The 15,471-nt window shown below is 32.6% G+C and overlaps 1 long non-coding RNA gene across 1 annotated transcript; it reads left to right on the forward strand.

Annotated features, from left to right (window-relative positions):
- The first annotated feature begins 631 nt into the window (after positions 1 to 631).
- On the forward strand, positions 632 to 11,859 carry LOC143072776 (uncharacterized). The gene is made up of 3 exons (XR_012977299.1): positions 632 to 712; positions 2,090 to 2,162; positions 8,154 to 11,859. It is a non-coding gene; the product is annotated as an uncharacterized LOC143072776 (long non-coding RNA).
- The last annotated feature ends 3,612 nt before the right edge of the window (positions 11,860 to 15,471 follow it).

Below are 15,471 nucleotides of genomic sequence, written 5' to 3' on the forward strand. Positions count from 1 at the left end.
TATGTCGTTAGTTAGTTTAGACACATACACATCGTATAGATCAACGAATTAGTGATGATTTCTATAATTTCGCGAATATAAAATTGAGAATGGAAATTTGGAATAAGCCAAAAACAACAACAATCCAACCAAACAAAAGAGCAGAAAACAGCCGAATGCCACCAATCGGTTTTTAACGCGTCCGAGTCACTGAATTGTTGTGCGTGAATTCTCATTGCTATACGACGTAGCTCGGTATTTATACATTTAACACTCATGTATCTATTTATGATGTTTTTATGCCCCATCTACGATAGCAGATGGGCATTATGTTTTCTGATCTGTGCGTCCGTCCGTCTGTCCCGCTTAGGGTTAAAGTTTCTGGTCAAGGTAGTTTTAATTTTAATGCCAAATTCGAGTTTTTACCCAAATTTGACGGCTCACTGAATATAGAAAATGATATATACTGGGGACACATTCTTGTTTTGTAAGTATGTGCTTTGAGTTCTGTATATTCGGTACATTTTATACACGTCTTATCTTTCGATATAGTCGACTGGAGTCATTAACATACATCTTGGGCGATTCGAAACACAATTCTTTTTATATTTGGTGTTTCTATAAAATCATTTTGGAAACTTTGGGTTTCATGGTTAATAAAACTTATTAACAGGAAAAAAAGGGCAGTTTGAAAAGTGGTTCAAAAAGGGATATAAATCCATCATATGATAAGGTAAGAGATTTTATTTATTATTTGAGATGTTCATTTGTAAGGATAATGACATAAGTAAACTTAAAACTGTCGAAAACATTGTCAAATTGTCGTTCAAAGTTCCCACAAAAATTCGTTGGGAATCCACTACGAGAAAATGGATGGATGTTATAAGACTCTGCGGTTCAACATTGATAGTAAAAAAAAAATCGATATAAAACGTGGAATATAAATGATATGAACCTGCAGAGTCTTATATTATAGGACTAGGACTTATAACGGATCAAATATTCATCTTATTTGCAAAAAACAGTTGAGGTTGATTAAGAAATAATTCATGGGGGCTTGAATATATCGTGATTTTACCACGGGTTAGCCCTTTATGACAAATATTTTACCCTGAGCGATAGCGAGTGGTAAAATATCGGCATAAATGGGACAACCCGTGGTAAAATCTAGATATATTCAAGCCCCATGAATTATTTCGATTCTCATAGGACAAATACGGCAATTCTTTTGGATTGAAGCGCTCTAAGTGGAGGCAAATATTTGCCGTTCCCATAAATTAACGCACTTTTAGATTGGCGTAAAAGAACGGAGCAAACAGAATTAGTGACATGCTCAAACTATTTACAATAACGTATTTAGATAGATTTGGATGAATTTTAATGATAATTTACTTATAAAAAATTTAATAGTACCACATTTTAGCATCGTTTGTTTACGTTTCCTTGTTTTGATGATTTTCAGTATCAGAAGCGTGTAATTTCCCGTAAAATGCTTAAATTATTACGTCATTATTCTATGACGTCGGGTACTTCATTCATAAAAAAAACATATGACGTGGGAGTACGATCGGAACAGCCAATACAATATATTCATATTTTACCACGGGTGTGTACTCAAAGCGTTTGAAGGGCGTCATGTTAGAATACAAATGTAAACTTTTAAATGGTAAACAACAACATTTCAAGCATACCTGTCAATTAGAAGAAAATTTTGCTAAATAAACTGAATGTAATTTTGATTTTGTTTGAAATACTGATTATTCAAGCATAACTGTCAATATTTGTCCTAGTCAGATTAATAGCTTTAGAGAAAAAAAATTTAAATTGCTATAGATGACGTCTTTCGTTACACCAAATTTCTTTAAAACCACTGAACTGCCTATGACATATATTGACAGTTATAAAAGTCTTACACCATTTTAAGAATCTTTACTATTTTCTATTGTAGATATGTTTCAAGCTCCTAATATGCCTGAAATTTCATTCACTATGTCTGTTTAGCTTAAATAATCCTTTATAAACTGAACTGTACATTGTAGATTAGAAATGTTTGCATATTTTCACACATTTATGTTTTTGTGTTCAATTAAATTACCTATTTTGCTTTCAGGTTGAAAAAGCAAAATATGATTTGACGAAATTAAAAACTGAGCAGGATAAACCAAATCACAGTAATTCTTTCGGTAAGTAATGCTTATTTTTGTAAGTGATGAATATGTCCTGGTAAAATATGCCTGTATAAACAGTCCATGATTCCAGATTTTACTAGTATTTTTAGTCCGATGTAAGTAATCTATGTCCCCAGACTAGTTTCCCTATGAATTTATGTCCATGTCATTAATGTTCCTATGTAAAAACTCCATGTCCTTTTTTTTATAAGAAAAATATTAATGAATAAATTCAATTAAATATACAAATAGAAATTTGATATTATGTTTTAATATAGTTTAAGGGTTGTGCATTTATATTTTTGACAAAATAAATGTCCCCAGACTAATTTACTTAGGAAATCATGTCCTTGCCATTAATATTCCTAGGTAAAAAGGTCCATGCCCTTAATTTTAAAAGGTAAATATATATGTAATGTTTTAATATTGATTAACAGTGTTGTGTATCATTTTTTTTAATAAAATGTATACTCCCAGAAGTTTTCTAGAAAATCATGTCCATTTCATTAATATTCTACGGAAAAATGTCCATGTCTTTTATTTTTAAATGAAAATTTTCATGAAGCAAATAATTTATATGTAAACAATGGAAACTCAGTTTCAATATTAATTAATATTTGTGAATGAATATTTAGTAAAATCCATGTCCCCAGACTAATTTTCCTACGAATAAATGTCCATGTCATTAATATTCCTAGGTAAAAATGTCCATGCCCTTTATTTTTTTGGTAAATTTAACTGTTATTTTTTAACATAGTTTATGAGTTGTATATTAAATTATTCAAGTAAAATGTATGTCCCAGAAAAGAAGGAAGTCCATCTTCTCCTTTTCATATTTCCGAACGGGTGCTTTTACAGCTAGAGTTCTCATCTTTATGTAAGATGTTGTTTGCAGTTTCAATAACACATCGACACAGACAAAAATGTTAGGATGGCTAGCGTCACTCTGCTCGTTCGGTTGGGAATGAAAAGACTCGGCACCATCCGTTGTTCTCTTTTGGTCGGGGTCAGGAGGTGATGCCCAAATGGTTGGTGGAAATCTCGATTTGCTATCGATATAAAATTCCAATATATAATCGACAAACTTTATGCATTTATCGTCAGATGGAGAATCGGCTATTAATTCAACAAAGCATGCTTTAATCATGTCAGTTGGCAAGTAAGCCAAACCAAAGAAATGTGTTAGCCATTTACCAAAATCCTTACAAGAGTCAACTAGTTATATCTAATATGTTGAAGATATAAGATCAGAACCTTTTCTCATTAAAAAAATTAAAAAAAATATTTATCTAATACAATTATATTCAAATATTTATAATTCACCAGGTAAATTTCCGGAAAAGTGATAAATACAGAATTGCGGAAACGAATACTTTAAATTTGCGGAAACGTAGTGTTGGGACTTTGAAAAAATTAGCGGGAATGCAATACGCCCTAAAATTTACTGTAACATGTACACACCAGACCGTACTGGTGACAGAAAATTTGGATACTCAAACCAGGTACTTCATATCTGAAAAACAGGCAATATAGACCCTCAATTTTAAAGTTGATTCGTTCATTATTGTTCCAAGCCTTGTCTTAGGCACCGGTCTACTTCACGGGAAGTAGCACAGTTAGATCTTAATGTACAAAATGTGTACACACTAAAAATATAGTTCTCTTTGATTCCAATGTCTGTGTACACATGTACATATGAAATGTGAAAAAAATAAAGTTAAAGCTGTTTTGCTGTACATTCAAGTATGTATAAAAAGTGTGCCAAAGCGCCGTGTTTTTTTTTTTATTTCGATTAAGTTAGAGTACTGATACAATACCAGTAGGATAGACACCTGTCCTGTTCACAACATAATCAGAGACAAGGTTTGCCCCACCTCATAAAATGTCAATCATATTAATCATATTGACCATATTACTAATCAAACTATGACAGTTTTACTTAATAATAATCACTCAATACACAAATACTTGACCTCATAATTGAATACACGACTGTATATATTAGATACTTGATATATAAACATGATAGGTTTATTCCTTGTCTATTTCTTTTAAACTATATAAAGGAATTCTGTAAATTGTATCTGAAAGATAAATGGTTATTTACAGATTGACAAGATCTTTGTTTTTAAACTGAAATATAAAATTTAAATAATTTATAAAAAGGTATGCAAGTTTGTCTTTAATTTACTTAATAAATCTATGCAATAATCATCTGTTATTAATCAATTTTATGTAAGTAATTTGCTTTTTAAAATTTTTAAACTCTTTAACCAAGCAAACCAATTTTTTTGTAGTTTATTCCCCTATCAAATACCTGTTAACAATTCTAGTCATTTGATTGCACGAAGTGTATGTTTGCCATTTGAATGAATCGCGCTTGCAAAAAAATAAGTTATTTAATCTGTGTAAGTTGGAAAAGTACATTTAAATGCCCTTTTCTAGAAAAAATCAAATTATAAATTTTAAACTTCAGTGTTATAAAATCATGATAATTGTTTTTTAAAATTAGGGAGCAATTCATAATAGTATACCTATGTCTCAATATTTATCAAAGGTACCAGGATTATAATTTGATACGCAAGACGCTCGTTTCGTCTATACAAGGCTCATCAGTGCTTATGGCGGCGTCATATATTGGCGTATAGACCGGCGTGCACCAAACGTACAGAGAAAATTGACAAAGTCGGTATACGTTAGTTGTACGCCGGAGGAACGCAAAGCAATCATTACACGCGCGTTGCATAAGTTTGAAGTACGTCGAAATACAAAAGTATACGCTTGGTGAACTCTACAACTCAAGGGAATTTTTATGCAGCATAAATATTTTCATCCAGCTCAAGCGTGTGTCTAGCGTATACCTGTACGCAACACGCACGTTATACATACACTATAAGCGCGTTTAACGCGCTACAGATAAGTTTGAGACACGTTTAGGGCACGTTGTATACTTTTCGAGATCGTTCGACTTTAACTAAAACGTATGCGGGTGTGTTTGTAACACCCCCCCCCCCATAATAGAACGTCCAAGATACGACCGGGATGCGTCTCAAATACGTTCAAGAAACTTCTTTCGTTCGTAGCTCGCATTCCATCTACGTTAGACAAACGTCAGGCATACACAACCATACGTTTCTTGAATGTCCGATAAACGCTTAGATACGCTTCTCGTACGCCCAATACACGCTTAAAGTTCGTTGTGCACACGTTACAGATATGATTGACAGGTTTAATGCATCCAAAATTACTAGCTATTGGCATCATACATTATTTTTTAACACGTCCGGCGTACGTCGGAGCTATACGCTGATGTGTGACGCCGGTATAAAGAAAAACCTCAAAGCAACCTTTTACAATTTATTTCGGAGACAATAATGTGTTTTAGCTTTTAGTCTATCTGGTTGTCCCATGTCCATCGGATGATTGATAAACTTGATAAACTTTATTAGAGGAATCAAAGTTTTGTTATTTATTTGTTTTAAAAGATAAAAGATGAAAGATGAAACATGTAACAGGGATACCCTGTATCGCTGATTCTCATTTAGCTCTTTTTATTTATCGAAAAGTGTGTATCCTTCTAAAGGCCTGTAGTTAATGCAATTGTTATATCAATGTTCTTTTTTGTTCACTCACTACCTAATTGTTAGTTGAAAACTACCTTTCCAATATTTCCATGGGCGATTCCAATGCTTCCAAAACTTTGATTGGTTTTGATTATGTTTTACTTCTCCGTATGTTTTTTTTAAAGAACTGTGTTCAAGCTTAATTTTGCAGTGAGTTAAGTGAGACCTTTTTTTGAAGGCCTTATTATGACTTTGATGTGGAGGACATCGATTAGAGTTGTGGTGTTTATTTTTTTGTGAAATTTTTGTATACATGTTCTGATTTTTTTGGCATAGACGGATTCCAATTATTTCATTGTGTTTCTATCATATCCGCATGTAACTTAATTTCTATTCAGTAATCTTGAACTCACAGAACAAAAAAAAACTCTCAACACTGAACGTCCCAAAATATCAAAATGGTATTGTATATGTTAGAACTTATGATTCTTCAGTACTAAATACCAGAAATGGGCACTCATATAACATAGCTACTTATGGTAATAGCATCTATATGATGCAAATACAATTTCTTTAATTTGAAGTATTTCCTGATAATCAAATCTTGGTATTATACTCTCTCCAAATAAAGTTTACTTAGGTGAATTTACGTTTTAATTTTTGTTTAAGTTGTCGAATATGAACTTAGGGAAGGGGAGTGCACTAATGTTTGGAGAGGCGGAAACTGTGTTCTGTCTCTATTTTAATATGCTTCCATCCAAGCAAAATAGAGCTATGTCAAGACAAATTCCTGCTGATATTTCTTTTAATTTTAGACAAAAATGTTTCGCTATTATGAAATAATTCGGACAAAATAATTGACAAAAGTACGCTTAACTGAATATATTGATAATTCATTTGTAGATCTTTAGAGACGATTGTAACTTTTATGAGATACAAATGGGTGTTGAATGGGCACAACGCTATAAAAATATGGATATTGATTGATTAAAAAAAGGTCATGTAAACTTCACTGGAAATAACGCAATTGGAAAGTGTTTGATTCATCATTTAAAATAAGAAATGAAATAGGAACAAAGTTGAAATCCTCCCTTCGTAAATTTGACGGACGCCATCACGAGTTGGGTGACTGTTATGGAATATCGTGTTGCTTAGTCTTAATTTTCTATGTTGTTTCTTGTGTACTATTACTTGCCTGTTTGTCTTTTTCTTTTGTAGCCTTAGTGTTGTCAGTTTATTTATGAACTATGAGTTTGAAAGTCCCTCTGGTATCCCAGCAGGCACAAAACGTTGCATTAACGTTGATCCAATGTCAGTCTTCAACGTTGTTTCAACGTTGAAACTTTGGTTAGTTTTGAAAGTTGTAATGACGTTTGAAATTCTGACATTGAATCAACGTTGCAGTTTCAACGTTGTATTGACGTTGATAAAATGTTGAAATCGGGTCCAGTGAGGTTGAAATCAGGTCTTAGTTAGGTTGAAATCAGGTCGGGTTAAGGTTGAAATCAGGTCTGATTTAGGTTGAAATAAGGTCTTAGTTAGATTGAAATTAGGTCGGGTTTAGGTTGAAATTAGGTCGGGTTAAGGTTGAAATCTATAAGACCAAAAGCAGTGTTTAAGAGCAAACCATCTCTATGTGTGTCAGACACCTTATCGAGTTGTATTGGAAAGAATTGGCTAGTATTCGATGACCCCCCTTCTGATATTACTGATTGATTCTGTACATGGCTAAATATGTTTAATGTTAGTTCGCTAATTAGAGGATATATTCTATATATCATATAATTTCTGTGAACGTAAACATGCAGATAAATAATTTGATCATTTCATTTTGAATGTGTTTGTATATATTATGATTCTTAGTTAATTTAACTGTAAAATATACTTACGCTATTATCAAGAGGTTTATACAGAAAAGTCTTCTCTCGTTTTCATATTCCTTAGATGCAGTTGTTCACTATTTGTTAATCAGTATGGTGCGATAATTTCTCGTGGATGATAAACGGTAAAATAGTGATAAACAGATTATCATTGTTTTTTTTCAACTCGATTGCTCGTTGAGAAGATCAACGATAATCTATAATTATCTCCGTGTATGCGTGTACTCCCTTTAATTTCTATATAGGAGTAGACACCAACTTTATATTCATGATGCATGTTTTGGGCATGGTTTTTTTTATTCTTTCTGTTGACAAACGCTTATTTTCAACTTGGAAAATGCATGTTTTGGGCATGGTTTTTATTCTTTCTTTTGACAAACGCTTATTTTCAACTTGGATAAAAAGAAATGAAAAACCACCACTGCTGTTATTTGTTTTTGAATTTAGTAATTCTAAATAGATAAAAACAAACTATGTTGACTACTGCATTTCTGAATCAAAGTTTTCCATTAGAAAATTTTACATCATTAATCTATTACCTGATTTCGACAAATCTATTTCAGACGATAATTTGGAACATAAAATCAAAGAAGTGGAGAAGAATATAACTAAGCTACCAGAGTGTTTGCGGTATGAATATTTTGATGCAATGGTTTTCTATATGGAGGCAGATCGGAATGTGGCAACAAAATTTTGTGAACAGTTGAAATCTTTGAAACTAAAACATCCACTGAAACCGATACTATACGATGATTTTCATTTAGATCATGTTACAAATTCAAGACTCGCACAATTAAAACTGACTTGCGAAATTTCTATGTTCATTTTTGTACTTGTTACTGAAACTTTTATTAGGAACATAAAATCGCCCGAAAATGATGACAAATCAACATTAAATGGTGAAAATTGTGTATCACCAGATAATTTTGTAATTGATGACGAGTTTAATAGTTTTTCGAGGAAATAGTTTGGTATTGTAATAAGGGAAACAAAATAATACCTGTAAGGACAAAACAAGGTTTACCACTACCATTTGGAATAGGCTCTAAAAAAGCAATTGATTTCTTTATTCAAGATGATCAATTCAACGAAAGACTTAACCATCTATTTTCAAAAAGTGACGAAGAAAGACGAAAAAATAATACACAATTCATCGAGAAACGGATAAAATATATTTCAAATATGCCTACTCCTAATATTGTGTAAAAAAGGGTCACAGTATTATCTAAAAAAATGATTTAAAAAAAGTCAATGCCATGCTGGAATGATGCATGCGCTTAAGAATAAATTGTATAGCAAATCCGTTTAAAACCGGTCACTCATTGATACTAAATTTTATGTGATCACCCCATTCTAGTAAACAATATATGGTATAAATGAAATCCACTACTAGATTTGAAAATTAACTATATATAAACAATTTAAAAGACCCCGCTAATCATCAAACAGTCGGTATTTGTTCCAAATATAATACCTAGTGTGGACAATGTGTTACATTTTTTTCATACACATTTTCAATTTATTACTTACTGTTTTATGCCTCAAATAGAAAGGAGAGAGATGATATTACACTGTAAAAAAAATTACTGTATGGATTTTAAAGTTAAGTAGTGATTTGGTCCAGGTGAAAATGTAAATATTTAGTATTTCTTAATCTGTCAAACTGAATTCCCTCTGAACTTGAAATTGTCCATTTTTTTAGTAAGATCTATTAAAATAGTATTTGTCCCAAAATGCACTGAAAAATTATATAAACGTGTTCTCGGTTCATATCAATAATACGAACCGTTCGTATATATCGATCTTATCCCATCACATCATTTTTGAGTTTTATCTTCCCAAATCATGGACCTTGCAAGAGATGATTGAGTCATTTTGTGAGATATACCTCTAGTTACAGTTTAATGGTTCGTTTATATATAACGTTTATGCTGTGCATGATAAGTATTTACCAAATATTATTTTTGTGTAGCTATATAGATGTAAACACACTACTACAGTAACAGTTCTTTTCATTGTTCCTATCAAAGTTTTATGTCTTTCACCCACCTTGCGAGACCGTTACGGATAGTCGAGGTCGTAAAGTGCCAACATGTTTTCAGTTTGTGCTAATGGTCTGTTAACATAGAAATATGGGTTAAACAACGAATCTCTTGAGATAGTTTTGCCGCTATACATGCGAATATAGTACGTTAGTTTCGGTTCAATCGTACTAATTTGACCGAGCTCTGCGGTCACATTTATAAAGTAAGATCGGTTTACTTTAGATCGATTAAAATTAAACTACATTTAGACCGATTAAAGTTCACATTAGCCCTTAAATCGATCTAAAGTAAACCGGTCTAGTTTAAATCGATAAAAATGTTCTAGTGTTCTCCAACAGTTATCTTTATATGTTACTCTCTAGAGGTTTATGTGTTTCCCTTTACTTGCATATTCATACACGTTAGTTCGTCGATGTCCTTTATCGCGACCAATGCAAATCAGAGTAAGGTTAGGAATGTGAGCAGATGTAATATCTATCGACAGATTATGAATCAAATTTAATGAAGACCACACGCAAACTGTTCAATAATACTCAAATTGCATGTTAGTGTCCGTCCTTCCAAATTGTTAAGCATCGGGGAAAATGTCATGATTCACGAATCGCTTATTCTCTCAGGGGATGATTTTAAAGGTCTCAGTGATATAACTTATATTTATATAATTTGAAAATCTGTGATACACAATATTTGTGATTTTGTGTAATATTGTATCCCATGTTGCAGTGTATATATTTTTTATTCTTATGTATACGATATTCACTGTTACATGATTTATTCTAAATTGATTAGAGAAATGAATCGTTTTTGTTGAAATCATGCGAAATGAAAACAAGTGACCTTCACATTTTTTATGAAGCGTTCCTTGCATAAAAAGTTATATTCACTTTATTCGATTAGAGCATTCTCTGTTATGTTGTACATAATATGTGTCGATTGTTACATTTGTAATAACACTTACTTACTCGCTTCATAAATTACATCACTTGCATTCATTTCGTATAAATTTTTAAAAAGCACGACATTCAAACTCTGATATTTACAGACCATCAAATTAATAATAAGAAAAACATTTTGAGTCTGAAAGTAAATCTTGAAACAAAAAATGCGGCAGAATTTGTCTAACGAGATGACTGCATTATAATGCCACTCGAAATCAATAATAAGTAACAAATCAGAAACTTTATGAAATTGACGATGATCATTTCAAAGTTGATAGCTTATAGAATATTAATCAAATTTCAATATTTCTTATACATGAATATCATTGGAAAATAAATTATTGTTACATATTTTCTATAAATCATTCTTGTGTATGATACAAACTATTTTTTTAAAACTTGTAAAATTTGCATTAAAGGAGCACTAGCTACGAGATGTATGGAATATGTAATATATTATTTTTTTGGCTCAATCATTAATGAAATGCAAATAGTGAGATAATAATTGGCTTTTGGCAGCCAGCATGGTTCAATTTTGTCAAAATAAGCTAAAAAATATTGATTATGAATAATTCACTTGTAAGTGAATAATTCGACCTCATTGAATCCGTATTCATGTAACCTTCAATTTAACCCCTTAGCTTGAGATGGATAGCACGTGAATTGTATGTATAGAGTTATTTAAAGGAAAAGAATGTCAACATTGGAAGTGAAACAAAGGTTAATCATTTGATTAACTGATTCGATCCACAAAAATCTTTCTTAGTACAGGTGAAAACCATGATAAACATTTAAATTTTATCTACAATGTGAAATTAAATAGACCTAGAAAAATTTTACAGCACGAGTTTGCTTAATCTATTTATATCTATATTTATGTTTACATCGCTTAAATGGTCATCGGATAATTTTAGAGGTCAACTCGATGGTTAATTAGATGGCGTCTTGACAAAAGTACACACGAAACAAAACTACGTATTTTCATGCCCGTGTCCTGTTAATTATTTCTTTTTTACTTTTAATAGTTTGGATAAATGTTTTAAAAATCGGTAAACATGAATTTGACAGGCTAGTGCTCCTTTAAAAAAAAACACTTGCACGATGTACACAAACAATGTGTAAAACAGTGTTCAATATACTAATTCTACATTGATTTGTGTTGCTATAACATCAATTGGAAACACATGACGGAAGGATGTAACTTGTTTTTAAGTCAAATAAAAGATTAGTAATTATATGTATTGAACACCATGCAATTGTAAATATATAAAGATACAAAATGATAATATGTTGTTATAATGTTATACAGATGCATTGTCTTAACTGTCATGTCAAACCGTCTAAACACTTCGATTCGTCTAGTATGTAACAAGCTTCTGATCACAACATTTTGATTTTGGGTACAATTTCATAACAAGAAATAGTAGCCATATGGGACAATTTTCTCATACAGCGTCTGAAATATGTATTTGTACGAACTCACAAAAATGAAGCCATCGAGAGTTCGCAAATGGGTCAGTCTTCAGATTGCAGGCTAAAGACATCACAACGGAAAAAAAACACTTAAAATGTTTCTCATTACTGAAACTAACTCATTTTTTTTTATTTCGGGCTAAATAAAGGCAACAGTAGTATAAATAAAGGCAACAGTAGTATACCGCTGTTCAAAACTCATAAATCCATGGACAAAAAACAAAATCGGGGTAACAAACTAAAACCGAGGGAAACGCATTAAATATAAGAGGAGAACAACGACATAACACTAAAATGTAACACACATAGACAAAATCCCACGAGTATACCACTGTTCAAAATTCATAAATCGAAAGAGAAAAAAGAAATCCGGGTTGCAAACTAAAACTGAGGGAAACGAATCAAATATAAGAGAACTTCGACACAACAGTGACACAACATCGAAATGTAACACACACACAAACGAACTATAATGTAACAATGGCCATTTTCAAGACTTGATACAGGTCATTTTATGAAAAAATGGTGGGTTGTACCTAGTTTTGTGGCATGACTAACCTTCCGCTTTAATGGCAGTGTTATTTATAACATCAAAATGACAACATTACACGACAGAGTTACAATAAGTAAACAAAATGCACCTTATAATGAAGAAAAATATGATGCGTTTTCCTGCGAACAATGAATCAGCAATTGGTCGGCTAACTGGCTCAATCACTCACTAAACCACACATGAAAATCAACAAAGCGAGCATGAGAAATAACTGCGGAACTTCCTCATTGTAATGATCAAGTGGTGTTATCGATATCGGAATCTAAAACAGACGAACCAGGAGAAACTAAATTGTCCATATAGATAACTGTAGCAAAGAGTAATTTAGAAAATTATTAGCCGATATATATTCGATCTCTTCGATGCAGACATCTTTAACAAACGAATCTTTAACAGAGACTGATTAAAACTTACAGATGTGGTATTCTGTTTTTCTGTTGTCATATTCTTTTGACGTTTCATCTTCCTCAACTCTGAATCTCTATCACTCTCTGTCGGTGCTTTGGTGTCTTCAGAAGGTTCAAACCTTCACCAGATGTTGCGACTCTGTACCATAACATATTCCGGTTTAAGGGTCAGTAGAGGTGGCCAAACCTCTACTCTTCAGCACTCGGCTTCCAGCTCGATCATCTTTGTGATGCTATAAAAGCAAAATAAACGTTCTGCTACTTACCCTATCTGTCTTCCAATTGTCTGTATCATCCTCAATTCTGATTGTGCAGGAAAACCTCTGCAGCCTACTTCTACTAGGAACAGTCACGCTTTCCAACATCACTATCTAGCTTTGTGTACTTTTCCTTCTTCCGTGGGTATACCTCTACACATCTCTCTTCCTACGGAACTGTCAGTTCTATTGCTACGTTCATCTTTGACGACTGTGACCCAAATCACGGCTGGTAATCTACACACGCAGAACATTTGGTTCTGCAATGAAAACCGTGAGAGGATTTTCCGGTTGTGCTTGAGTGGAGTAATTGTCACCGCTTCAAAAGGTATGTACATTTCTAAATCTCAATTTTCTTATTCAACTGATCAAAATATTGAAAATCAGAGAATGCTATGCTGTGGTGAATACTTTAACGAAGAAATACATATATCATTTACTGTTGTACGTAGAGTTGAACTCTTACAAAAACAGTTGCCTCACGAGAAATTGCCTAAAAAAGTGACATTTCAATTTTGAAATGGTTCTATTTACAGACCTACAAGTTCAAATTTAGTTTTTTTTATAGGGAAATGGGTATGAATGTTGTTTTTGGCGGCGTGTACGCTGTCCGGGATTGTCAGACGTCTTAATTATTCCAAAAACTAAATTTTTTCATTAAGTCATGCGTGAGGGGATCGGTTCTGATTGAGGACATCGTGAATGCGTGAGGGGAAGTACAAATCATATCTTTATATTCAAGCTATGAGTCGTTGAAACTTACCTAAATAAGGCTACATTGTTCATGAAAAAACACATAATGTGTGCTAAAAAAATCACTGAGATTGATATTGAAATAAATTGTTGGAACCTAGGGTTTAATAATATGTTTCACGATGAATAAAAACAAAAAATGTTGTCAACGATAACCAAAAATACTGCAGAGATGTTGGGGAGTATCTCATTCGTCTTGATTCGTCCTTTTCAAACCACTCAACGATGTCCAAAAACAGGTCGAATGCAATGTTGTTTTAAAGGAAAACGTCCACTAATGAAAAAAAAATCAAAAATCTTTCCCTTTTCCCTTCGTCTGAGAGTTTATCTAAAGCACTTTGAAAAACTTTATGTTCTTCCTCAATGTCTTCCATGTGGTCTTTCTCGTGGTCTACTACGTGGTCTTCTTCTGTGACTTCTTCTATGTCTTCTTCGTTGTCTAATACATGCTCTTCCTTATGGTATTCCTCGAGATTATCTTTGCTTACATCGATATTCGTGAATAATAAATTCTGTATATCTGCCCTTTTTGTTTCGAACATTTTGTGATTTTGGGTGAACAGATTACGTTTAATATATATAGGTGTTGAAGTTTTGATCGGCGATATACTTTTCTTTAATATATGTGGTGATCTCTGTGACGTATATTTGACGACAGGACTACTCCCACAGGGTATAGTTCTCTTCGAGGGCGGGGATAACTTTTATCTCCATGGCTTTTTGTAGAGAGTCAATTTTAGTCCTCTTTTCCTTTTACCTTTGAATAATGGCATTTTCTGAATTTGAGCAAACAATTTTAAATTGTTTGATTTCATTGAATCAGTGATCAGTTTACATCTGTTAAAGTATAAGGACAAATCTGTGATGATTTTTAATCAGCATTGATCACATTTATTGAGTCAACAAAAGTCACAAAGCCAAAGATTAAAAAAAAATTCTGTACTTCCCCTCACGCATTCACGATGTCCTCAATCAGAACCGATCCCCTCACGCATGACTTAATGAAAAAATGTAGTTTTTGGAATTATTAAGACGTCTATCAACACCGGACAGCGTACACGCCGCCAAAAACAACATTCATACCCATTGCCCTAAAAAAACTAAATTTGAACTTGTATGTCTGTAATTAGAACCATTTCAAAATTGAAATGTCACTTTTTTAGGCAATTTCTCGTGAGGCAACTGTTTTTGTAAGAGTTCAACTCTACGTACAACAGTAAATGATATATGTATTTCTTCGTTAAAGTATTCACCACAGCATAGCATTCTCTGATTTTCAATATTTTGATCAGTTGAATAAGAAAATTGAGATTTAGAAATGTACATACCTTTTGAAGCGGTGACAATTACTCCACTCAAGCACAACCGGAAAATCCTCTCACGGTTTTCATTGCAGAACCAAATGTTCTGCGTGTGTAGATTACCAGCGGTGCAAATACAATGTGTGAATATATG

Source organism: Mytilus galloprovincialis, chromosome 4 (genome assembly GCF_965363235.1).
Source record: "Mytilus galloprovincialis chromosome 4, xbMytGall1.hap1.1, whole genome shotgun sequence".
Lineage (NCBI taxonomy): Eukaryota > Metazoa > Mollusca > Bivalvia > Mytilida > Mytilidae > Mytilus > Mytilus galloprovincialis.